Below are 26,490 nucleotides of genomic sequence, written 5' to 3'. Positions count from 1 at the left end.
AGGGAATGGGGGAACGGGGGATGGGGGAGGGCGGATGGGGGGTAGCAGTAAATTGAGCATGGGAGCGTAAAATTACAACAAGGCAGCGCCAGAGCAGAGCAGAGCACGGCCAGAGCAGAGCCTGGGGTCTCGGACGGTCGGACTCTTCTAACAAGTTTAGAATTCTGCGCAAGCCAAGCGCAACCGACCGACCCGCACACCGATCGGCCACTTGTTCTCGATTCTCTTAACCCGTTTCCAAAGCACTCTCCTGTCCGCTGTCCGCTCTCTCTCTCTCCCGCTCACTCTTTCACTCTCTTCGCCAGAAGTCAGCGGTGGTCAGTGGTCGATGGCAGCGGCTGTTGCATGTAATTGGTTTGTTTTTTTTTTGGCATATCAAATTTCATTAGGCTGGCTATATAATTGCATCCGAACAATTGGCCGCTTAAAAAGGGGAAGTGACAAGGCGACAACGAGAGATTTACAAGGTGCTTTTATGATGACTTTTTGTTCCTTTTATTTACTGCCACAAATCATGAAAGCCTATGCCAGCCACAAGGCATTTCGTTTTGAAGTTGAATCATTAAGAATTATTTTTTCTGTGTAGCAGATTATAGCATCTGCTACTGATCGGTTCATTTTGTATGATTGTTTTATATCCGAATTCTCTGCCGACTCAAAAAATGATCTCAGTCGTTAACCCAACACCAAAGTTCATGCACGAAGTACATACTATGTATGTCTCTAGTAAAAGTAAAAGCAAAAGCAAAAGCTTAACTTCAAACAAATCTCCAAAATAAACGGGATATGCTAGTCATGCAGTGACTCACTGCCGATTCATGATCTAATCGAAATCAATAAAATTGCGCTATAAATAATGTGTAAAGCACTTACCCAACGATCCAAACTTCTTCACAATCCCCAATAGTCATAAAACCTGCAAAAGGAACAAACAAATACAAATAAAAATGGAAATAGAAATAGAAACAATCTATTGGATGGATAATAAATGCCAAATCATGATAATACGCGGCGCACAAAAGACATTAACGAAAACTAATTGAAAAACGAGCATTTACATAACTAAAATGTAATTAACATGGACGCTGGTGAGGGGTGACGGGTGAGGGGTGAGGGGGGTGCGATCAATAATAAGACACGACGCCGAATCAACCTTGAACTTTACGCTTGAGAGGGAAAGACAAAGGGTGGCCACAGAGCCATAAGGCTTTAAGACAAAAGATACAGGTAGAGTGGAGAGTGGAGAGGCCTCCATGCGAATTAAGAGACAAATCCGCATCCGTTTTGGGGTGAAAAAAAGGCCTACAGACGGCCAGACGGATGGACAGACAGGCAGACGCTCATTAGCTTTGGCCACACTCCGTTTGGCACTACCATCATTCTCTATATATAACAATTGAAGCATTCAACAAAGTTCTCTTACAAAAACAAAACCCCAAAGAAACTTTGTAGCAACTGGGATTAGAACTTTTTGTTTTCGGTCATTAGAACCCAATTTTTTTTTGTTTTTTTTTTTCGTTGGTTCTTGCGGCTGAAAGCAAAAACTGTGAGCGATGGGGTCAATAAATTCTTAAATACCACACGAGCATCAGCATGAGCATGAGCATGAGCATAATTTTAATATTTAATATATCATCATTAATTTTGAGCTCTGTCCAAGAAAGGAGAGAACTTGAAAGTTTAAATAAAAGTGTTTTTTTGTTTTGCAAGAATATATTATATCATCATTAATTTGGAAAAAAGTATCCAAAGATGGAAAGAACTTTCAAGAGGAAAGAATCAATAAAAGTAGTTTTTGTAAGTATCTATTATCTCATCATTCAGGGGCTGTCTAAGGAAGGAACAAACTGGAAATCTTCCACAGTTTCAGGGATCTCCAAATAGAACTGACATTTCAGCATGATTATGCCATTCATTATATCATCCGCTCTAATCACGAAAGGAAAGAACTTTCAGAATAAATAAAAGTGTTTTTGCGTCTCGAAATTCCCCAAATCCATAACAAGTTCTAGTATATCGCATCTCTCCCCCAAAAAACTTCGACCATAATGGAAAGTAAATGGATAGGGAGGGTGAAATAAAATGGTAAGCATAATTTTTAAATAAATATAGAGTCGTTTAGGCCGAAAGCAGAAGACAGTCAACAACAAGTGCGTTTTAGGCCCGGCCAAAAACACAAATATATATTTTTTGGGGCCTCTGCCCCTGTGTTATTTAACACCCAAACACAGGCACAGACACACACGGATACGCCGGGGCCTACGCAGGGGCCCAAAAGCCGGCATCGACGCGCACACAGCTGTCCCCCGGCCCGGCCCGGCCCGGCCCGGCTTAATGGTGTCTTGGCCAACTCATCATCCATCCAGAGTCACAGTCAGTGCCACGGCCAGTGTCAGAGCCCGCGTTGTGCCCGCTTTTGATGGCTCTTTCTGGTGGCTCTCTCACATTTTTTGTTTTTTGTTTTTTTGGGCGCTACAATCATTTCTTTTCTTTACATTTCATTTCGTTTTTTTCGGTTAGCCAAGTTTATTTCAAGCTCACGCACACACGCACCGGCAGAACAAGTTCATTGACTTCTTACCAAAAAAAAAAAAACAAAAATTAAACAACAAAAAAAAAAGAAAAAGGGAAAGAAAAGAGAAAAAAAAAAACAAAATTTCGGTTGTATCTCTTTTTTGGGTTCTGCCGCCGCGGCTCTTTTTTTTGTTGGTTCTTCTTCGTGGCTGCTTTTGAGTTCTTGTTGTTTTCGTTTTTTATACATTTCGTTTTCATTGCTGGAGTTCATTGGCCAGGCCAGAACCACCACCAGCAGCAGCAGCAGCGAAAGAGCCAAAGAAGCTGCTGGCTATACACTTCCAAATAAATAAATGATGGTTGAAATGAAAAGGCAGTCCCCAGTTCTTTAAATGTATTTTATTTATTACATTTTTAGCTTGTTCTTTGTTTCATTTTTTAGCCAAAAAAGAAATTCTGATTTTTAACGATTTTATTTATGGATTTTCTGTTCCGTTGGCTTTGGTCTTCGCCTCAAGTTTGTCGCCTCAGTCTTTTGTCTTTTGTGTGTGGACTGTGGAGTGGCGTGGAGTGGCGGCGTGATTGATTACCGGGGGATTAGGCAATCATAATTCGTAAATTATTTTGCATGACACCACAAGAAAACGACTAGTTAATTTACGAGTGTATACATGTTCGATACATATGTATGTATTGGCTTTATCGGCACGCAAATCAAATTTCGGGAAAGATATCTGATCAAAGGTGGTTAAGAATAATTGGACAATGGTCTGAGGGTGGCGTAACTTCAATTTGATTTGCATTTGGCAGACTTCTAATGATATTTATTTGTATCTAATTGTTGGTAATTATGTTTCACTGAGGCAAGAGGTGGGGGGCTCTGAAGATCACTGACTAAATTTAGTTGCAACTAGTTTTGACTAGATTTTTTTGATTAAATATTTAGCTATTTTCAGAGAGAGACGAATTGCTTGCAATGGCTTGACTTTAGTTTAAGGAACTGCTGATCATTCCTGCTAAGAATAAAACAAATCTCTTCAATCAATCTTCAATCAAATGCTTTCGAAAGCAAAGTTCTTTCGAATGTCTCGGAAAGGATTGATCCTTGATCTTGACTTGAGTCAAGGAGCCCCGAAATCAATCTTAACCCAAATCTTGGCCAAGAATCTGATTGTTTGTTTGTTCGGCTGGTCACTCAACAAATTAAGGAGCTTTGCCACAGCACTCGTATTCGTATTCGTATTCGTATCTCTGCCACTTGCCACTTGTTGTCAGCTGCAGCAGCCGCCACAAAAAAAAACTCAGATCTGGCCATCAATTACCGCCAGTTTTTGGCCTCCCCAGTGGGTAAGTAGTTCAGCAGTTGCTGTTGATTATGTGTTGCAGCAGCTGCCACTCTGCCACTCTGCCACCGATCTCTGCCACTGCCACTGTGAGAACTTGACTCTGGGCCCACGCCAGAGCAGAGCAGAACCAAACCGTGTGGCGGCACCAACTATTTAACTGTTCGACGAGAGGCGGCCGCTCCAGAGAGTAAGGGGGTGCGAAAGGTGTTAAACACACGCGCGAATTTTGCGGTAAAAGCTCTCACCACACACCACACACCACACACACACACACATACATGCATAGATGCAGACAGACACAGATACTCATTGATAGACTCTGCCATTTGGCTCTGACTCTGGTCTGTCTCAGCTTCAGTCTCCGCCACAGTCTCCGTCTCCATCTCCATCTCTCCATCTCTCCGTCTCTCTGGCTGACTGTTGTTGACTGTTGCTGTTGTTATCTATGTGCCAAACCTGATTTACTTCATGATTATGTTTGAAAAATTAGGTTAGGAGCAATGAACTTGCCATTCGTCAGAGGCTGGAATGGCAACCGGCCAACGGGAGACGGCACGGGAGACGTGCACTGGAGGAGAATCGGAGACGGCGACAAAGTGAATGCTTTTCTCTGTTTACCCGTCAGTCGCTGTCCGTCTGTCCGTCTGTTTGTCTTAGCAATAGACACCTGTACAGGTCAAATTGCGGGCTGTCGCTCTCCAGAATCATTGCACTGGCCGGCAGAATGGACTTTGATTGGACTGATGTCGGTTTGGTCCGTCGGTGAATGCCATGCCAGCAAAAGGAAGCAATGGGAATCTGGAGAGGAGGAAATCTATTTGTAGTTGTAGCAAAAAGAAGCAAAAACGAAGCTCTCGTTTTGCGAATTAAACAGGATTTTTTTGTAGAAATTGTAATCGAAATTCTGAGGATTTCCAAACTCATAAAATCGAATAAATTCATTTATAATTTAATAAATTGTAACCCATGTTCAGAAGGATCACAAATGATCTTCAACCTACAAATTCTTAACAAAATACAAACATTTCCTTAATATTTGTAGAACCTGGGGAAAAACCGAATTGATTTCCATTCATCTTTATTAATTCTAATAAAAATTGTTGTCCATTCCCATCCGCAGCTTAAGGCCCCAAAAAGTATCTCAAGCAAAAGAAAAAAAACACCCGACGAAGCGACATCGAAGACTGTGAGAATCAATAACCAACTCCGCGACTCTGGCAGCTCCAGCTTTTGGCCAGGTCTCGGTCTTGGATCCAGCGACTGCTGAAGGAATTCACTCTTTTTCCGCAACGAAATGAAAAATGTGTGCTAAGCCAATGACCGACCGACAGAAGCAGCAGCAGCGGCGGCAGCGACAGCGGCGGCGGCAGCAGCAGCAGCAGCGGCAGCGCACACAAAGGCAAAGCTAACTGTTAACATAAATACGTGTGTACGTGGGGCATATTCGCAAATCGCGAAAAAGAAGCAAGGGGGCAGAATCAGAGGAAGGCGAAAGAGAAAGAGGAGGAGAAGGAGGCAGAAGAAAGGGGAAGAAAAGGGGAAGCGGGAAGAACAAGCTGAAGAAAGAGGTGGGATGGAAGTGGAAAGAATCGTGAATCGAGCACCAGCTACCTCTCTCTCTCTTTCTCTCTTTCTGGTTTCAAGTGTTTGTGTCAATTCCCCCCTCCCCATACACTCCCCCTTCCACTGGCATTACACTCCTTCCTGCAGCATACGCCAGAGATCTTTGCTGCCGCTGCCGCTGTCTTTGCTCTGTAGTTTGAGGCGGTATTTGGAGGCATGATTATGATTACTCCACCACCAACGACATTCGAGGCAGAACTCCGGCAAAAAGCAAAGCAAAAGCAGAGGCAAAAGCAAAAGCAAAAACCAGACAATAGACAACAATTCTTGAAATGTTCTACATTTTACTTAATACCAATTAAAAATTGTACGAGAGTTTATTTCTGCCCTGCCACATATTGTACTGCCAACGGTAAACGATGGGGGGCCGAGCCCCCTCCCCCTCAAAAAGGGAACTACTACACTAGAAAGATATAAGAGCTATGTTTATCCAGGGATACCTCTGGATTTTCAATGCAATCTTCTCGTTTAATCCAATCGAAAAGTGACAAAGACGTGTAAGATCACTCTCTTGTTCCCTTAGATCACTTTCCAGTTCCTTTCTTATTTCATACACCACTCCCGTTCCTTTCTATCCACACTCATTCAAATGTCGCCGAACATCCCACAAAACAATTCGAAATTATGCATATATCCCACTTGACTTAAGATCTTCATCTGTTAACAGATCTCATTGTTGTAGGCCATTTGTTATAGGGTATAATTTGCTCTGCATTGTCTGGCCATTGTACGAGAGTACACACATATCGCTGTATCGCTGTATCTCTGTATCTTTGTATCTTTGTATCTTTTCAAAGTTGTTTACTGACCAATTCCGTTCTGCTGCTGGTGCTGCTACCGATACCGCCTCTGGCATCGAAAAAGTTTAAAAAATTGTAACAATGAACTCTTAAGCTGTTGTCGCTCTTGTTTTCCGTTTGTGGACCTAATGCTGATTGATGGTCGGAACATATGCGAAATACGATTCGTATCTGTGTTTATGAGTGTGTGTGTGTTCATGTGTGTGTGTGTGTGTGAGAGTGACACGCCACTTGCATAATTATGAACCGTTAGAGCGGATTCGTAAGCACTTCTTGGGGTATCTGGTGTATCCTGTAAGAGGAGCGCTCCCACGATCCACGGATCCACGGATTCAAGTCGTAATTGCCACAGCCGCTGTTGCCGCTGTTGCCGCTGCTGCATGGAGTAACAGTAAACACGCAACAAAAGGATTTCCTACCCCTAGCAGCAGCACCACCACCACCAGAAGGAGCCTGTCTCAGGACCAGGATCACACCTGACGAAATCAAAAGCGTTCACAGTTATAAGGATGAGACATACGTATGAGGATCCCCCGATGCCGATGATGCCGATGATGCTGATGATGATAATCAGTGAATCAATGCCCTCGCATCTGTCAGGTTTTCCATTTCGATGGGGGTTGGAACAATGCATTTTCCCATTCCGCGCGAAAATTCTCGAGTTTTTTATGTGTTTTTTTTATGTGCCAGAGGGAACTGGCGTTCGTTTTTTAAGGGTTTCCTTTATGGTTCCTCTACCCAATAATTATGTAATTTTAGATTTGGGATAATAGACAAAAATACCGAAAGGAAAATGCCAATGGAAAGGGGAAGGGAAGTGTCAGTGTTGTGGGTTCTTCGAGGAGCCTTTTCGGTGAGCGTGTGGTGCTCTTTTCATTGAGAGATCACTTCGATTGCCATTTGAACGGAAACGATGACCTGGAAAAGCGCGCAGGACGCGGAAAAGGATGTACACTGACCCACTTAGTACAACAAAAATGGGAACGGAACTACTGATCCACTTTTACATCCAAAATGGGAACACCAATACCCAAATCAAAATCACAATCAAAAACAAAAAAACAAATGAGGAAGAAATCTCTCCGGCTTTATGGCATTTCCTCTGCTCATTTCCTTGAGTGTGGAAAATCTGTTTATGGTCCTGTCACAAAAAAAAAAAATGAAATTTCCACAAAAAATAAAAACACAATTTTTTATGCTTTCTTATGCCAGGACTCATAAAGATGATGGATTGTTGGGTCTTTACGAGGAAGGCGCATTTTCCACGGATCACAGTTTGCCACAAAAATTATGCAACATCTTGTCATGCGGACCAGGTACGACCCTGGACCCTAACCGTGACCCAGAGTCCGCGTTCCATTGTCCATTTCGAGCCCGAAAGAATCGAGAAAGACACGCGCATTTTTGGCATAAAGAACAGTTCAAGGACTTTGACTGCCTATAACTTTCTGCAACTGCCTCTGCCTCTGCCTCTCCCTCTCACTCTCTCTGGTTGCTTTTTTTTTAAGGCGGTGTTGCGGTCATAATTTTGCCCAAAAATCCCAGGTAGAAACTGTTTTGCGAAGGGACTTCTTCATTTGAGGGTTCCTCTGTTTGTGTGGAAACTGTTGTCAAATTTACTTGAAATATTCCAATATAATCTCCAAAGATAAACAAGATTATAATTGCTAATTTGTGTCTGCATTCATCCTGGCATGTTTCATCAGGTATTTGCACACAAATGATGTACAGCCTTATTCATCCACTGACGACACTCAGCGATGATTACTCATTCGAGTGGTTTCGACTCTCAAATAAGCTGTCAAAAGAAAAAGAGCCGATCCCCAATCCGCAATCCCACTGCCACTCTCGACTCTTTCCCCGAGTTCCGCATGCGCAATGATAATCCGCATTTGATTCCGTATAGGAGTCCGAATGAAGCACAAAAGAAAGCAAGACCGGGAGCAGCTCCCTCCAGACACAACAGAAAAAAACCCCAAACACCCTCCAAGTGAATATATACACACATGTGTACATGTGTGCACATGTATATTCATATAGCCGACACACCTTCTCAATCGAAATCAGCAGGTGGGCGGCTGGCAGCTACCGAAAGGGGGAGGGTTGGCGGCTGGCTGCTACCGAAGGGGGGAGCTTTGTGGTCCGCCATTTCTGTTTGCTCAACTCATTCGATCAATTCGACGTACGAGTACGTATAATTTAACAAATGCGAAAATAAGTAATTTGTAGCCTCATTGCCTCTCCATCGCGCCGGACCGAGCCGAACCGAACCGAGCCCTGATGACGTTCGTTCCCTGGCGATCGTCGCGACGACCGTGGAGCTTCATTCACCGTTCATTCGTTTTCCGTTTCTGTTCGCCAACCCCTCGCCCCACCGTTGAAGTACGCCTCGTTTGGGGCGCCAAATTCTTTGGCGCCATTTTGTCGATTATTGATTTTCAATCTATTAGTTCTTATCAATCGATCTTCATCATCGTTTATCTTCTTCCTGTTTGGGCCTACACTCTACAATCTACTGGTCCATATATGCTACTGATCTTCACTAGATGTTTCACCTGTTCCTTGGCTGTAAATCGTTCCCTACCCCACAGTTGCAGTGCTCCAAAAAGTTTAAACACCAGAATTTGCCCTCCCTAATAGTAGTTCTTCCTTTTAAGCCTTCATTAATGCAGCTCCTCGTTTAATCATCATCTAATCATTGTTCTTTCCTTTTCATAGGAAGATCGTATCCTCGGCTCCATATCGTTGATCCTCCCCATACGTGTCGCGCGTCATGCCGCTGCACTCCTCGGCGGGTTAGACGGAAGGAGAGCTGCAGATCTCCCCACTTGTTCATCCTATACTCATCCTTTGCTAATTCACCGGCTGCTATGCAGATCACTGAACATCACTTGACAACCTTTATCCCAGATCTGTTTGATCTTGCCTCATATCGTTTTACCTGCCTCCTTCATTGATCCTTTGCTCCACTTGACCATTCTGCCTTCCCAACTGTGTTGCGCACTTTTCCCTGCCCCATAGCTGTTGCTAAAGTTGCAGCTTCCCCAAAAAGGAGCCCAAAGGAGCCCAAATGCCATGCGTATGAGCTGGGGTGATTGGGGGGAGCTGTGGGGAGGGAATCAAAGTGATTCACTTCACTTTTCAACAGTAACGAAAACCAAGTCAAGAAGAGACAGTGCCCCAAAGAGAGATGAGAGCGAAAGAGAAAGAGAAACAGAAACAGAGAGAGAGAGTGACCAAGAGAAGCGACTAACAAAATCTGGACAATGCGTGGAGGAGGGGAATACTCATAAAAAAGCGCGTGCACGGGGCGGCGAGAGTGTTTCGGGCTCGGGGACCGACCAACCGACCGACCGCTGTCCGTGCGCGCTCTTTTCCATTTCATTTTCGGTTCTGGCCCGAAAAATGTATTAACGAACGAATCAAAAATCGAGAAGGTCAACAAACCCAGAGAGCCACGTTGCTGGGGAGAGATGGAGAAGGGAGAGGAGGGGCTGGCAGGGGAGCGGAGTGGAGTAGAGGAGGGGGAGTTCGTTCTGACCACTGACTGAGTGAGACTGTTGGTAACAGAGCACACGCATTGTTGTTGGTTGTATTTTGTTTCCATTATATTTTGTGCGTTCGTTGAACTCGGAGGTTTTTGCTTTTTTGTTTTTTTCGGCAGTTGAGCAATCGTTTTTATTTTATTTTGTTTCGTTTTTCTTTTCATTCCTTTCTGGCGTTTTCTTTAGTGCTCGTCTTTCAGGTTCCACGGGCGAAAGACTTAAGCAACAAACCTGGCCCAAAAAGTGGGCGCGCCTGGCCTCAATTTTTCCGCCGAATCTGTGTATCTGTGCCTGGGCAAGATTTGCCTACCGTGCAAGGACATCGGCAAAGGGGTTCAAAGGATTCCATTGAAAAGAGAAAGGCGACAACTAATGGGCCAGAAAGGAGTGGGAATGGGAGTGGGAGTGGTTAAAGCGAACCCTTTGACGGTTGATTTTATGGCTTTATGACCGTGTCCTTGCCGTAATTAAAGGATTGTTTAGACGGTAGCCGGACGACTGCTGCCATTTCCGCTATGGGAAATTTAGACTGAGAGCCGAGTGTGTCGGGGCTAGATCCTTTCACATCCTGTGAGCAACATATGCGTTACAATCGATTGTTCGGGGATTGTGTAAACATTCCAATTTCTCTCCTTCTTTCTCCGAGGGTTGGAATATCATTTTTCTCCATTTCACGCAATCAAATTGATTGAGGATCCACGCATTCCCCCATCCCCCCACCTCCCCCATCCATTGCCATCCTTTGGTTGAAATCCTTACAGCAGCAGGAGCACCTGACGCCGGCAGACCCTTTTCGAGACCCCGGCTATGTTCTAGCGGTACCTGCTTGGTACCCTGATGATGATATTCAAATAAAGCAATCTCATGTCCTGGCTGGAGAGAGCAGAAGAGGACCTTCATCAGTCCATGGTCTGCCGCATCAGGTAGCGCGCAACATTCCTTAATCCTTCCCTCAATCTCATTTTCAGCCGAATGAAAATATGTACGTCTTCGGCTGATTCTCCTCCAGTGAGTGTTTCTCAAGCGGATCAAAACGAAAGGATTACGGTAAAAATGTTGTTTTCTAACCATTCTTGGCCGTGTTTATTGTTCTATTGTTCCCACTGTTTGTTTGCCTGCTGTCTGCCGGCAGTGGAAGTGGGTGTACGAGCAGGAGAGGGGTACGCCATCGTAGAGTAGTTTGTAGGCGTCAGAGGCGGAACTGAACGTCGGAACGTTGGATATTGCTTCATTTCATTTGCTTTCCAGCCAAGTGAGAATTGCGAGAAATGGAAAGGAGCAGCAGCAGCAAGCAGCAGCCACAGGAAGAGGCAAGGCAAGAGGCAGAGGCAGAGGCCACATAGCGGTTGTTACCCTGTAGCCTGGAGAATGTGGGTACTATGATTTCGATCTGATCTTTGCCACGAAACTAGGGAATGGATTGATGATAAAATCACATGTATATGTTCTTAATCGGCATTAACAATCTTTATCTATGTCAGATTAAATACTTTTGGAAAATCGGAGCACATTATTCGCCAAACCATAGGTATACTACGAGCAAATCAATATAGGATAGGATCATATAGAAACAAGTTATACGATATACAAGAAAAAATGTCTCCTTTCTAAAAAGATAAAAGAGTGATGACCAAAAGATCATAAAAGTAATTCATAGGTATTTGTAGATAGATAGATAAATATGTAAATATATATGGATAGATAGCAATACATTTTTCAAATTGAATCGTTATATGGTGGTTTATAGAAATGATCTTCTATTTCGAAAGATCACCCCTGCTTATATACATTTATATATACTTTGATCCCATATTCTAGGGTATTCCGAAAGTCGACACCCTTAGCTAGCTTCTCTTTCTTGTTCGTACTTGTGTTGTTGTACCTCTTTCATTATTTAAATTTTATTTCTTGGCAAACAGGAAACTCGTTTCGATTCGTTTCGTGAGTCGCTGTCGCTGTTTGTGCCTCAGCATTATGTCAAAAAAAGGATGCATTGTCGGTGGCATTGCATAACTGTAAATGCAAAGCATAACTGTTCATGTAAATGTGTGCCCGTGTGCCCGTGTGCCGGTGTCTGTATTTGTGAGTGGGTTAGCAGTTGTCTATGAAGCAGCAGCAGATGAGAGGCAGCAGCAGCAGCTCCAGAGGATATCAAGTTGAGCAGCGGCATGGAATGATCCGAACGGATATCAATTATGACAACATGTTGAATGGAAATTCTACCTAGGGGTTGGGGGGCCCGTACAGAGCAGCTGACGCTGCAAAGGATTCCTTCGGAGCGGAGCAGCACCGTTAGGTCAGGTCCTGGCTTAGATTTTTTTACTGGGGTACTCACGGGAAGTGACGGTAATGGCAGCAAAAGAAGCGCAATTTGTTCTTTTTTTTGGGGGGGCTATGTAAATGTAAAGGACATCTGTTTGATGGGACACCCTTGAGGTAGAGCCAGAGGTTGGTTTTTGGAAGAGGGCTTAAGGGATTTACTTATTATATCTGCTATAGGTCATACTTATAAATCATAGATACAGGAATCTATGGTATAAAACTTAAAGATACCTTTACAATAATAATTTTCACAATTTCTGAATATTCCGAAACGCTTGATAATTCTTACAGAATATCCAATGCCTTAAAGGAATTAGGATCCCAAAAAGTACTTCTATAACTTTGGACAACTTTTAGACAGGTTTAAACATTCTTCATTCTCATTCATCTGTCATCAGATAGAACTCTTTTAACCAATCAATCAACTCAAATACTCGTTAAATCTACAAAAAGAAATACTGGGAACTATCCTTAACCCAAATCTGAGAACTCTCTTAACGATTCCATACCAAAATCTTTCACAACGGACCCTGTTGATGAATAAAACATATCGAAAACATAAATTTAACAGATGTGCAAATAGATCCATTACAAATACAAAGTAATAAAACTTGATCTGGTGATAACTCAATTTTATGCGACAAAAACTTACGACTTACAAAAGTCAAGGAAATTGAAATTACTTTGATCTCCAGACGAAAAAAAAAAAACGAGAAAGAGCGAAAAAAGTTTTGAAATAAATGCAAATGAAATTCAGCGCAAGTTCCACCCGAAACGATCTGTGATTAATGATTTGGGGCCTATCTAATTTCCAGCGATTTTTATGATAGGATGTTTTATGCTTTTGAAATAGCCATAAATCAAATTTCCATATCTCCACCGGATTCACCCCCCCCCCCCCGATTCCCCCATTCCGGGAGACCTCCGGGAGATCTATGTGCGGGGAACGCGTGTTATTCAAATTTATGCACGAATTCTCATAGAACAGAGACACAGCACACTCGGAGCCGGCCGCAGCAGAGAGTTCTTTGAACTTTTGGACTGCGACTATAACGATTATGTCTTCATAGTAGTAGGTTCAAAAAGCTAAGCTCTGGAGCTGAACCACGGGCTCAAGAAACGAAAACGAAATAACATCATCATGACATAAAAGCAAGCTACCAAAAAATACAACAAAAATAATGAAAAAACCAAAAAAAAAAAACTAACTAAAAACTCCGCCGACACTGACACCGACACAAAAGTTCATTCGCCTCACGAGTAGACAAATTAGAAAAATTAATACGCCGCTGAGTTTTCAAAGACCCCCGAAAGAACCTCTGCTGCTCACTCTCCCTACCATTCCCGAGAGATGCCTTTCCCCCACCGATAGACCGACAGAACGACACACCGACAGAGCGACAGACCGAAAAGAAGAACCCATCAAAAGTGCGTCCAAAATGTTGCTGTATTTCGTATATTTTTCTTTCGCCGTCTTTTCCATTTGCTTTTTATGTAAGCAGCGAGAATGTAACAAACTTTTGGTGGGTCTGGTCTGAACTTTTGGGTTTCTTTCGTGGGGGGCTCTATGTATATAAAGTTCTGTTCTGTGGCTCTTTTTGGGCAGTTCATTGACCAGCAGACAGCAGCCAGCAGACCAGCAGACAAAAGACAAAAGAACAGACCTACAAGACCAAAGACAAAGCCCGGCCAGAAGAGCCCCCAAATGGCAATCTAACCAAATGAACTTTAACACAAAAGCTAGGCAGTTATCCGGCTAGAACCAAAAATTACCCAACTTGGAGAAGGGCCAGAGGGAGAGTAAACAGTTAAAGAGAGTCAGAGAGAGAGAGAGATGGGTAGAGACTCAGTCGGTCATACTTTCAAATTGCAATAAAGAAGAGGAAGGGGGAAAAAAAACTGCAATCGGCAGACTGCACTCAGAAGAAAGAAACGAAACGAAACGCAAGAAAGAAGCGCAGAAAGAAAGCCTTTCTTTTTGCATTGGAAAAACTGGTTGCAAATGCTGCCATCAGATTGGGGGTGGGGTGTGGGGCAGGAGCGGGAGCGGGAGCTGGCGCTGCCGCTGGAGCTGGAGAAGGAGAAGGAGAGACACACACAGAGATTGGCAATGAAAGTATCTCGCGCTGTTTGGCCACACTCTCTTGGCCCGGCCAACAGCTTCTCGTGTGCGCCGCAGAAGAAAGAATTCTTCTACTTAGATTTTTGCGGAAATGTTCGTGTCGCTGTCTCTTTCTTTCTGCATCTACCTGTCTCTTTCTTCTGTGCAGTTCAAGCGAGTGCGTTGAACTTGGTCTCTGTATACAGAGAGAGAGACAGAGAGAGAGAGAGGGAGACAGAAGTGGAGTAGCAAAAGAGATGACAAATAATTAAATGGCAGGAAAAGAAGCAGCGACGCCAGCGGCAGGTTTCGTTACAGATTTCGGTTAAGCGATAAGGCCAGAACCAGAGCCACAGCCAGAGATCCAGAAGATCATCAAAAGGCTATTACAATTGCATATAATGGTGGTGGCTGCAACGCGCTGGGAATTCTAATGCATCCCATCCCTCTCCCACTCCCTGAGTCTCTCCCCGTGTGTCTCTCTAGGCTTGAACTCGATTCTTTCCTTGGATAAGAGCTGGAAAATTCCTAAATTGCACATTCTCTGAATGTCTGTCTTTGAAGTAGAACAAAACTGAGCAGAAATTATGGTGAGATAATCTAGGAAATGCAAAGGAAAAGTTGCCAAGTGAATGCTGGCACAGGCCAAGAAATCGAGGGGTCAGGAGAGCTTTGAGATGATCTCTAGGGATCAAAGAGGAACCAGAACTAAAAAACTATGAAGTTAAAAGCTTAGGTATCGAAGAATAGTTTGAAATATCGGTAACTAATAGATATGTCAACTCTCCTTTGTTTCAAAGCCTACCAAAGGCATCAAGTGCGCTCGAAGGGGATCTATTTTCAAAGCTTAATCTTCAAATGCTTTTAGCGTCGTAGGATATATACTGAACAGAGTGTGATTATGCTTCTCCACAGAAGTATAGGCACTAGATATTAAACATAAAGAGCCTGTCTAGGACTTACTACAGTGACCCCTACACAGTGGTTTTACATTTGTGACACCTTCTAGAAAAACAAACACCTCCCTGAAAAGAACCTCCACTAACCGCATCAGTGGCCCACTTAACCAGCGGGAGATTCCCCCACACGGACAGTCGAATTCCCCAGAATGTTGACGAAATCTATCATGTTAGTCTTCCAGTCGGAAGACTGGTCTCCGCCTGCAGTTCACTCACATTTGGCCCTAATCAAAACAGAACAAAACAAATGAGTCACAGATCTGGTTAACATGGTTGTTGCTGTCGCTGTTGCTGTTGCTGTTGCCGTTGATGTGGATGCCACATATTCATGGTCAAAATTTCCATGCCCAGTGAAAGAAGAAGGGGCATTCGTTGTTGTTTGCGATTACACTTTCGGTTAGCGGCTGGGGACTGAGGCTGAGGCTGAGGCAGAGAGTGAGACTGAGACTGAGTCAAGCCCGTTAGCCCAGTTCCTTATGCGCAATATTCCCCGCCAATTCCAATGAAAAGAAACTCTTTAAATGAGTCAGTCCTCCCAGTCCAGTCCAGTCCAGTGTTATCGCAAAAGCCCGATGATAATGATGATGTTCATGGCGGGCAGAAGCACCACCACCATAATGATGATGTTCCGCACAGAAGTCATTGACTTCATAAGGCCTCCCTCTGCCGCATGTTTACACGCCAAATTATTACAGATGAACAAAAATGAAGAACCAAAAACGAAGCTACAGCTCTGGATCCAACTCCGGACTCCACGACGGAGTTGAAGTTAAAATCTTGGGCAGGTTCAACGACCGTTTTTGTAACACGAACGAAACGAAAGAATGGTTCGGGGCTTGGAGCAGAGAGAACCTTCTTTTAGCCGCTTTCAGTGCTGCTGCTGCTGTTGCTGTTGTTGTTGTTGTTGCGAATAAGAACGCGAATATCAGGCAAAACAAAGCGAGCGACGATGGCCAACAACTTTCACCAATTTGTTTTGCTTTCGCAGTTCTGGAGACGACGACAACGACAGCACAACGCTGACAGGCAAACGAAAGACTTCGACGACAAACAATTGACAGACATGGCCCAAAGTCAATGAGCCAACGACGCGTTCCACTCCCACTCCCACTCCCAACCTGTATATTGGTGGCATTCACTGCAGAGTTCTATACGGATTATACATTGATATATTTATATATTCTGTGTCGTTTTTATTTATAATATTATTTGGTTGCGGCTTTAATAACTTTCCCATTAAAAGCTAATAAAGGCGCAGGCCACTTCCGGCAAGAGCGGGCTTCTGGCTTCTGGCTTCATTTGATTAGCAGACAAATAGAACGTCACGTTCTGGTCAAAACCCCCTCCCACCCGTCCCCTTTCTCTCTTTAGGTCTCCCACCCCCTCCACACACACACACACACACACACACAAACACACACCTTTTGCCCCCCTTTGCTAATCAAATGCCTCGTTCAATGTTCTGGAAGTCTCCTCGTCGTCGTCTCTGTCGTTTCAGCCTTCTCTCTCTCTCTTTCTAGCTCTTCCTCTTCGTCTTGGCTCATGCGTAGCGGTTAGCTTACGGTACTTTTCGTTTTCATTGCACGTCAGCAGCAGCAGCAGCAGCGGCAGCGTCAACAGCGAGCAGCGACAGCGACAGCAGCAGCCGAAGCCGAAGCCGCAGCCGCAGCAGAGCTGAGAATGTTTAGCCTAGATTCGAGCGCAGGTTCGTTGAACTGAACGATGACTTCGGCTCCGACTTGGACTTCGTGCGCGCGCCTTCGTTTCGTCTGCAGTGCTTCCTCTTCTTCATCCAGTCATTCTTATGCTACTGCTCTCTGCTTCGCCTTCTGCTGCTGCTGCTGTTGCTGCTGCTACTGCGGCTCCCTGGTTCTTCTCGCAAGTTCGTTGCCTAAGTCTTTTGTTTCGGGGCTCGTTTTTTGGGCGTGCAATCAAAAGCCCGCCGCTGGTTAAATCATATTAAATGAGCTTTGATTATGAAAAGAGCAGCAACAAAATTGTTAATCTAATTTTCATGGGAATGTAATATTTAACACAGGAAAACACACACGAAAATAGGAGCACCTGTAGAACCATACAAAATTACAAAGACAATGGAATAAAATACAAAACATAGAATATGGATAAAAATAGAACAGAAATACAAGAGTATTTAAAATAAAACATAATAAAATATAACTCAATTTATGTTTTTAATTTTTTTTTAATATTAATAATATAAATTAAATATTGTTGAATATGAATTCTATTGGACCACAATTATACAAAAAAATTTGAAGTCCCCTGCAAAATAGAATCCAATTTTTAAAATACGTAAACAATTTCCACAAAAGGAAAAAACTAACCAAAAACAAAAATAGTTTTTGAAAGGAAATAAAGAAAATTACGGCAAGGAATATATTCTTAAATACAATTAATTTCCCAAATGAAATTGAACAAAATATTGTTAAAAAATTAAAGATACTATTTTCGCTCATTGCAGGCAATAGAAATTCAGTAGCAAAAGTCAGCAAAGAAGAGAAAGAGTTCTGCAAAAAACAAAAAGGTAGAAGAAGAAAAGGCAGTAGAAGAGCAAAAAAAAGTTGTAGCAGTCGGGCCACAAATGCAGTTGCAGTCGAGGAGGAGGAAGAGGAGCAAGAAGGAGAGGAGAGGCAGCAGCTGAAGTCGAAGTAGAGGCAGAAGCAGAAGCAGAAGCAGTTAAAGCCAATGACCGCAAGTAACTTACATTTGAAAAATGTGTGCAAAAAGCACAGCGAAAGGAGACTTGCATACAGATGCACACACACACACACACACACACACACACAGAGTCGGAGAGAGAGGGAGGAAGACAAGACAGCGAAAGAGAAAGACAGAAAGACGCGGGAGAAAGAGCGGTGCAGATGCAGCAGAATATAACAGTACTCGGCGGTAGCTTCGCGATTCTTATGCTGCCCAAAGATGCAAACCGGTCCCCCCAAAGAAGCATTTTCCAAGAAAATTATCGAGGGAAAGGCGCAAAAAACACACACAAACAAACAAAAAAAAAAGCCACCAGAAAAACAGAGTTTTTCCAAGCCAAAGTTCTTTGGCTTTTGGGAAACATTCACCTCCCCATCTTGATGGAGGCAATTTCTGAAATGCAATTATGAAATACATTCCATTTAATTGGCTATTTATGAGACGAAAGACGCTGTTTCTGACTTACCCGTCACTCGCTTTTGATGGCCAATTGAGTGAATGTGGGAGGGCATATAAGAACGTACTCGAACGGCCACCGAACGGCCACCGATGGGGCCTATTGCGCTGTGTTTGGGTCATTCTGGTCAAGTCTTGTCAACTGAAAAAAAGAGCAGCGAACGAGTATTAGCGGTGCAGAGAATGTGTTTGGAGGGGAAAGGCACTAGAATGGAAAGGAAGCTGGGGGAAATTTAAGAACTACATATTAGAACGGATAGAAGATGTTTCGGCAACCGAGGTGCAAGATCTAGTAGGGGGTCAAGACAGAATTCAAGACAGCCCGATGCTTTCCCTTAAAGTTCTTTAATTTCTATTATCGAATTGGACTGTCTTTTTTTTTAGCGATAGATGGACTGGCTTTTCGAAATTTATAATGTTTTATCCATTCCTAAAAATGCTAATGAAATTGTAGATTATTTCCAGCCATCTTTAAGCAAAGATTTATCCCATTTTAAATCATTATTTGGCATTAATAAATAAGAAAATTGTAGCTAGATTTTCAAACCAAGAAAAAACCATTATCAAATCTTAGTCTACTCTGCCTACTCCCCGCGAATCTCTCAATTTTGTTCACCCTACATTCCAATCTCCCAGATTTAGATATAGATATTATCTAGCAGCATCCCAGCCCACATATCATTCTTATCTGGCCGGCAATCAGCCATCTTCATCGCCGCAGCATAACCTTCCCGGCACCGCAATTGATGTCAAAAATGCATTTTGTTAACCACAAAAAAACGTACAAAAATTGCAACTAATTGAAAATTGCTAGCCAAGAAATATCTTTCTTGGCCATAATCATACTCAATAGAAACTGCAGCTGGGAACGCTTCCCAAACAGCAACAGAGACCAAGAAAGAAAAAGAGTTCTAACCACAAAGAAATGGCAGCAGCAGCAGCGGCAACGGCAGCGGCAAGCAGCAAAAAATGTTGCACAAAAAAGAATTCCCAGTGACCTAATTTTTGTACTTGGATGCAGTTGTTGTTGGTGTTGTTGTTGTTTGTGGCAGCGTTAGCTTCCCATTGTTTTTGTTGTTGTTGTTGTTGGTGTTGCCTGGTGCTGCTGCGGTTCTCTTGTCCCGGAAGTTCTTTGCCTCATGCGCCCGATAGATCGAGGAACTTGCAGCTTGCAAATAACTGAAATTATGCCCCAGCCTTCTACTTCTTGCACCTCACCGCGTCCGCCACATCTGCCACCTCTTTCACTAGTTTTCCATCTTCCAAAGAAAAGAGCATTCAAATTATAGAGTACAGCCGGAGCGATTGGATCGATTCTTTTTTTTTTGGGGGGGAGGGTGGTGGGAGGTGGACTACTCTGAATTTTCATAGAACGTTTTGCCCGTGGGCGATTTTGGGCAACGAAAACTTTGTTCGAGTTTCCCATTGAGACGAATTTCCTTTGCCCCAGAGCCAAATATGGAAAATTGCCCAGTTTCCTCTCTCCCTTTTCTAGATCCCCACACTCCCTATTTCTCTACATTTCTCTCCCTCTCCCTATCTCTCTCCCTCTCTCTCTGTGTCTCGTTTGTTGCGTTCTCATCTGTCAATTGTTGCCCACTTTGTATGCTGTAACAGGAGCGTAATAAACACTCGCCTAACGGTGCTTTTCTCTATATATATTTGGTTTTTTTTTTTTTTTTTGCAACCAGAGAGTGTGTGCAACTGCCACAACAGCCACAGCAGCGGGAAATGCAGCAGCAAAAACAACGAGCACAGGCCAGAACGAATGACTGGAAAAGCCAGAGAACTGTTTGCTGTTCGCTCCGCTAAGTGAAATGCTGCACTGAAGTGCATTATAACCGTACATTTGCTCACTCACACACACACACACGCACACTCATGCACACTACACAGATACACAGATGCATGTGCTCTTAGTGGAGCTATGCAATTTTCCACTTTTTGCTTTTAACGTGGCTTGAATACGGATTCTGCTGCCTTGAGAAGAGGCCAAACGAAGCTGAGATTTACTTGGCTTGTGGGGCATTTCTTTTCTTCCTTTTTTTGGTAACTTTAATACCATAATAGATATAAAAGGTAGTATTTTGGAGGAATAACACCAATAAATATAGGAAAGAACTCTTCAAAAAAACGAAAAGAAAAGATCTGAGTGAGGGAACAAATTGTGGTAGCAGGGTTTTTCCAATCACTTGAGAATACTTGCAATCCAACTCTTAAGGGAGGAGTCCTCCCTGCTGGCTGGATTATAAAGTAAAGATCTTTGATCCCAAAGGTAGATAAATATGCCTAGATGAAAGGATTTTCCAGAACACTCAACAAACATAAATTCTATACATTTTATTTCCTTTATTCATCGAAAAATATTTCGCTCAAATCTACCACCAATTTTTGTTTGCGTGGCTTCTCTTGGCTAGAAGTTTGCCATAAAGTTTAGCGAATTTGATTTTGGACTGCAAGAGAAAGCAGTTTTTTTTCGCTTCTTTCTTTTTCTAGTTGCAACTGCAATTGCCACACCAATACCAAGACAGAGAGCGACCAAGAGACCGGAGAGTGCGCTGCGCATGCGCAGCTCTGTTAGAATGCAATTTTCTGTTTCGCTTCTCTTTCTCTCTGTGTCTGTCTATCTGTCTGTCTGCCTGTGTGTGTGTGTGTGTGTGTCTTTGTCTGTATCTGTGTTTGAACTTTGAAAAGTGGGTGAATGTACAGTAATGTTTGCTGCATGCTCAAATGCAATGCTGCAAGCCACAACAGCAACAACAAAACGTGGCAAATTCGTGACGTTCTGTCAGGGCCAAAATGGGCAAAAGAAAATCCAAAGGGAGAACAGGGGCCCAGGCCACAAGGGGAAATGATTTAGGGTTCTAGCCGATGGCATTTCTCGTACCCAGAAAGGTAATTGAATTTTTTTGCTGTTTGTACAAGTAAATCAATAAAATACGTGAATTATTGTAATCGAAGGAATACCCCCACCAAATAGCCACCAAATAGCGTTCTACATACGAGTTTTTTCAGCTAACCGAATGCGCATTTATTCGAGTTTTATAATAATTTAAAAAAAAGAATTAAAACATATTTAAACTAATCAAATTTAAATGAAGTATTCGTCGTTGTGGAAAATGGCGTTCAGAAAGAAAGGCTCTATAAATGTGGGATCCTAAACTGCTGGTTTTTAAAGAAAATAGTTAAAGACTATTCGGTTTTTAGGTTGGGAATTTAATATAATTAGTTGCAGATAAACTTAAGGGTAAAGGTCCACAAAATAATTCCTTGGAAGGGAGGAAAAATCTTGTAAAATTATATGATAATCAAATGATTTGCATATTTGTCTGTTTAATGGGAATTTCCACATAGAAGTTCCATTTGTTTAGATGTTCTTATAGATGATATGTATGTTGATGGGAAATAAACTTTAAAAGAACAAATTAAATTGAATAAATTCTTTACTAAGAGTAAACATCTTTCCACTAACTTAAACTTAAGTTTACATTCATATAAATATAATACAATAATACAATAAATACCATATTTCGATTTAGCTATACACAAGTATTTCTTTTACACCTATATTTCATCCAATATTTCTTTAGCCCCATTTTATAGGTGATTACCTTTTGGTGTTGTTGTTGCTGTTGCTGCTGCTGTTGCTGTTGCTGTTATTGCCGTGTGTTCCATCTGCTGTTGAAGGCCACGGTAATCTTGAACTGTTTTATAAATTGGCACACTTATGCAAAGTCAACGACTCGTCGCCGCCTGCTTTCCTCTCTCTCTCTCTCTCTCTGTCGCACTCTCTTCCTCTTGGTGCTGCCCCTCTATCCACATCACAGCACGAAGTGGCTGAAAAACAGTTAACTGACTTCGTCGCTCGTGGAGCTTCGTGTGGATAGCCGAAAGCCCAGCTCAAGCAAGCTCGCTCTGTCTGTGTATCTGCCAGAGTGTATGTGTGTGTCTCTGTGTGTGTGTGTGTGTGTGGAGTTGCATAACTTTCATGCCATCGCGCAGCCAGCATGAACGAAGCGCCACAAAAGTTCATTCGCCTCGTGCACTCCATTCCGTTTGGTCTTCCTCTACCAATCCTCTTCCTCCTCTTCCTCCTCCTCCTCCTCTTCCCACCTCTTTGGACTCTGCCTCTACCATCCATTGCCACCACGCTCTTTCCCTCTCGCTCTCTCGCATCTGTCTGGCTCTGGCTCGGGCTCTGGCTTTGGCTTTGGCTCTCCTTCTCTCCTGGTTTTTTTCTTTCATTCTTTTTCCGTCTTTCAGTTTGCTTTTCTCTTTTTTACTGAGCTGGGCTTTCGTTTGCTTTGGGAAAAAAGTTTTCTGTGTGTGTTTCTTGTTGTCTTGTCTCTTGAAAAAGGAATGTTTGTGACGTTTTTGGGTGAATGTTGCTTTTGGGTAGAAACAGAGAGAGAAAGAAAGAGCGGCAGTGAAAGAGGAGCTTCGATGGAGAGGCTGGAGAGATGTCGTCGTCGTCGATCTGTGTGCAGCATTGTTAAAGGTCAGTTCTCTTACCTAACTTTGATTGCATTTCTGTCTTCCTATCTCCCTCTCTTGTTTTTTGTTGGTTTTCTTGGGAATTTGTGTTTGATGTTGGTCAATACCGTTTTTTTTGTTTTTGTTTTTGGGCAAACAGTTAAAAGGGTTCGTTTGGTCAGTAAAAATGATTAGTTAACCAAGGTAGTAATACTCAAAAAGGTGCTAAAGGTACACAGCCGTACTCAAGTGGCTATTAGAAAATTGTAAGGAAAATGCTTAGCACACAGTAGAACATCAGGTAATACGAGTATGTAGAAATATTGGTGATCCTGATGAAAATCAATAGAGATACCGGTGTCCAGTGTGCTGCACTCCACAAAATATATTCAGAATATACACTATAGAAAATTCCCATTCCAAATCAGAAAAAAAGCACCCAACTAGCTAACAATTATTCATAATTTTCATCAATTTTCCTCAATTCCCTTGGGGCAAAGCCAAACCTTAACCCTCAACCAGCCAACACACAGTGTCAGGCTATCACGCCCGCCAAATGGGTTAAAACAATTAAAATAGATTACCGAACAAAAGGCATTCAACTCCATAGTGAATCTGGGGAAATGTATTGTTAATATGAGTGGTATGTGTTCGTTAGACTAACAATTACGATTTTCGTTGAAGCCCACACACAAATAGTTCTATAGCTGCCCCTTCGCCACTGCACTGGCACCCCCACCGCGCCCCCTCCCATCGCAAAACGAAATGCACGCGAGCGCGATGCACACGAACAACTACAATGATGATGGAAAAAAGCTTTCAAATTGTTTAGAACAAAATCGAAACGAAACGAAACGAAAAAAAAAAACTGCATGCGAGAGGCCCACACAGCAAATGCAAATTGTGACGCCCCACACACATGGGCTGCGATAGAAATACAGAGAGAGGGAGCGAGAGAGAGAGAGAGAGAGACAGCCCCCCATGATGGCCGCGACATTCAACTTGAACTTTTTGCGCACTCGCTCGCGCTCGCTCTCTCGCACACTCACAAGCACAAGCACAGAGCAGAGCGCGAGTGCATAGAAAATAATCAAGATCAAGTTTCTTCCGGCATTTTGCACAACAACAAAAACTAGAGCTTTGGCCAAACAGACAGAGAGAGAGAGAGGTAGAGAGAGCAGGCGAGCGAATGAGTGCGCTTGATTTAGAGTGCAAGAGCAAGAGAGTTTCGTGTAAAAGAGAGCAGCCCGCTAGTTTAAGAGAGCTTTGACTTAGCTTTTGTGCGAGCGTGCGAGTGTGTGAATGCTTTACGGCAAGTGCATTTTCTGTTGCTATCTCTTACTACGTGTATGATGTCACTGCTGGTGCCGGCGCTGCTTCCTCTGCCCTTGTCACCCGCCACCCACACAACCCATCCACAAAGGGTCGATAATGATTTGATTTCTTTCCCTGCTCTTCGATTAATGAATGCCATTATTAAGCTTCGATTTTTCTTATTTTTTGGGGGTCAATAATTTTCTGAATCAATTTGATAGATTCTTAATTTTCCTTTCCTTGCTTCAGTTTCAGTATGGACTTTTCTGTGGCCTGGCTTTTCCCGCTCTTTGCTTAAATCTAGCATTTTCTTTCCTTTTTGCTAAGCATTTTTAAGCAGTTTTCCATTTCTGTCCAAAATCTGGCAGACTCATTTTCACTCGGGAAAGCGCTGCTATATGTGAAATTCTTGGAAAAGTCGAAAACACACTTGCAACAGCAGCAGCAGCAGTAGCGGCAGCAACAACAGCGTCATCGTGGCAAGCATTGAACTCGATTTTGTTTTCATTGCCGCCTGAATTTCTAAAACGCAGCTAATTAGTCGAGAGTGTTGCCTCTGCCACTGCCTCTTCCTCAGCCACTGCAGTCGCTGCCGTTGCACTTGCAACGTTGTTGCTGCTTCTTTAGCTGTGTTCCACTTTTCTGGCAGTTTTCCACTTTTCCCCCAGCCAGTGGCGCGACTGCTGCCGTTGCTGCTGCTGCTGCTGCTGCTGCTGCCGCTGCCGCTGCCTACTGCAGATTTCACACGCGGCCAAGCAATTCATCATAAAAATTATTGTAAACTGGAGTCAATTGGCAAGAGCGGAAGGGTGGGTAGGGGAGGGGCGGGGCGGGTGTCACTGCCAAGATGTTAGCTTAAAACCGAAATGAAAATAAGTTTTTCCAAGTCCAAGTCCAAGACGAAGACCACGGCCCAGGCCGTAGCAATAGACGCCGCCGCGGCCGCGGCCGCGCCTTGTGTGTGTTTGTTTAAATAAAATGAAAGTTTTTTTTTTTGCTTTTGGCGAACGCGCGCGCCAATGTTTGACACACATAGAAGGCGGCAGTCTATCAGTTAGTCAGTTAGTCAGTCAGTCAGTCTATCAGTCGGTTAGTCCATCAGTGTTCAGTTCAGTTGGTCTTGTCTCTCAGTCTGTTAGTGGAACGTGGCAGCAGACTTTGTTTTAGTCAAAGACTTGCAACGGTCGTTGCCGTTTCGCTTTTGCTGTCTTTCCAGTGGTTTTTCTTTCCGTGGCATTATGATTTCATTTTCTAATCGAGTTCGTCTTCGTCTTCGGTTTGATATCGTTTTCCAAGCAGATTTCATTCCGCGTTGGTCAACAAAGAAAAGCGAGCGCGCGATGCGATGCGAAATAAAATCACGCATACGCCGCGTATGACGAAAGTGAAATAGGCAAGGCGCGAGCCATAAAACGAAGGCCCAAAACGAAGCCAAGTAAAAGAGAAACAGGGAGAGACAGAGAGCGAAAGGCCTACGCAGTGGGAAAGGTAAAGAGAGGACAGCGGGAAGCGGGAGAGAGAGCGGAGGCACAGCTAGAACGGTAGCTAGCGCTTCACTTTTTTTTTCGGCAGTTCAACAAACTTTGGGCACCAAAAGAAGAAGGGAACTTGGGTCAATAAACTACGAAAGCCGCCACCATGGAGATCGTTAGACGATGATGATGATGATGGTGGTGCTGAAGATGAACCCAGTCTTTTGTTTGGGAAATACGCATGCAAAGAAATGCCATAGAGCGAGGTCAATGGCAGAGAGGCGCCGGAAAAAGAAATTCAATGTAAAGTGGCGGCCGCATCGGCGGAAAATTGTAAATTAAATTATTTAGAAATACATTTATGTACATATGAAAACTTCGGGGAAATTACTTTGCAGGGCAAGAGAAAAACTATATCAATTCAAATTGATAGCTGCGAGAATTTATGCATTCAATTACACATTTTGAAGATTACGCATAATTCAATTTAATTTCTTCAAATTCAAATTTTAACCGCTTCATTGAATTTACACTTCAACTCCAGCAGATGGCGCCTGTGAGCAAAACATCGCCCTCTATGGACAAATGAATGTAACACTTCATATCGATATAGTGCAAATCGATATTTCCATCAAACACAAAACAAACGCAGATAATGTGCACCAGGTGACACCCAACCGCGAGCAAAAAATATATTAGGCACTTACTGTCGATGGACAATTTTGCTGATCTGAGATGGATTTGAAGGATTTACAAACAGTACCATTTTTTTTGCTGTTTAACTCAAGGTGTTATGTTCTGTGTAAATAGAGGGGGGCCTAGTGGGTTAAGTTCTTTTTTTTCA

General features: G+C 43.1%; 1 long non-coding RNA gene across 1 annotated transcript; it reads right to left on the bottom strand.

Moving 5' to 3' along the window:
• Positions 1 to 128: 128 nt before the first annotated feature.
• Positions 129 to 26,481, bottom strand: LOC117184502 (uncharacterized). The gene is made up of 4 exons (XR_004469900.1): positions 26,354 to 26,481; positions 18,398 to 18,529; positions 874 to 916; positions 129 to 723 (listed from the first exon to the last, which is right to left on the bottom strand). It is a non-coding gene; the product is annotated as an uncharacterized lncRNA (long non-coding RNA).
• Between the last annotated feature and the right edge of the window lie 9 nt (positions 26,482 to 26,490).

The sequence above is a fragment of the Drosophila pseudoobscura genome, chromosome X (assembly GCF_009870125.1).
Source record: "Drosophila pseudoobscura strain MV-25-SWS-2005 chromosome X, UCI_Dpse_MV25, whole genome shotgun sequence".
Taxonomy (NCBI): Eukaryota; Metazoa; Arthropoda; class Insecta; order Diptera; family Drosophilidae; genus Drosophila; species Drosophila pseudoobscura.
Note: the sequence above shows the minus strand (reverse complement) of the source record. Positions and strands in the feature narration are given on the sequence as shown.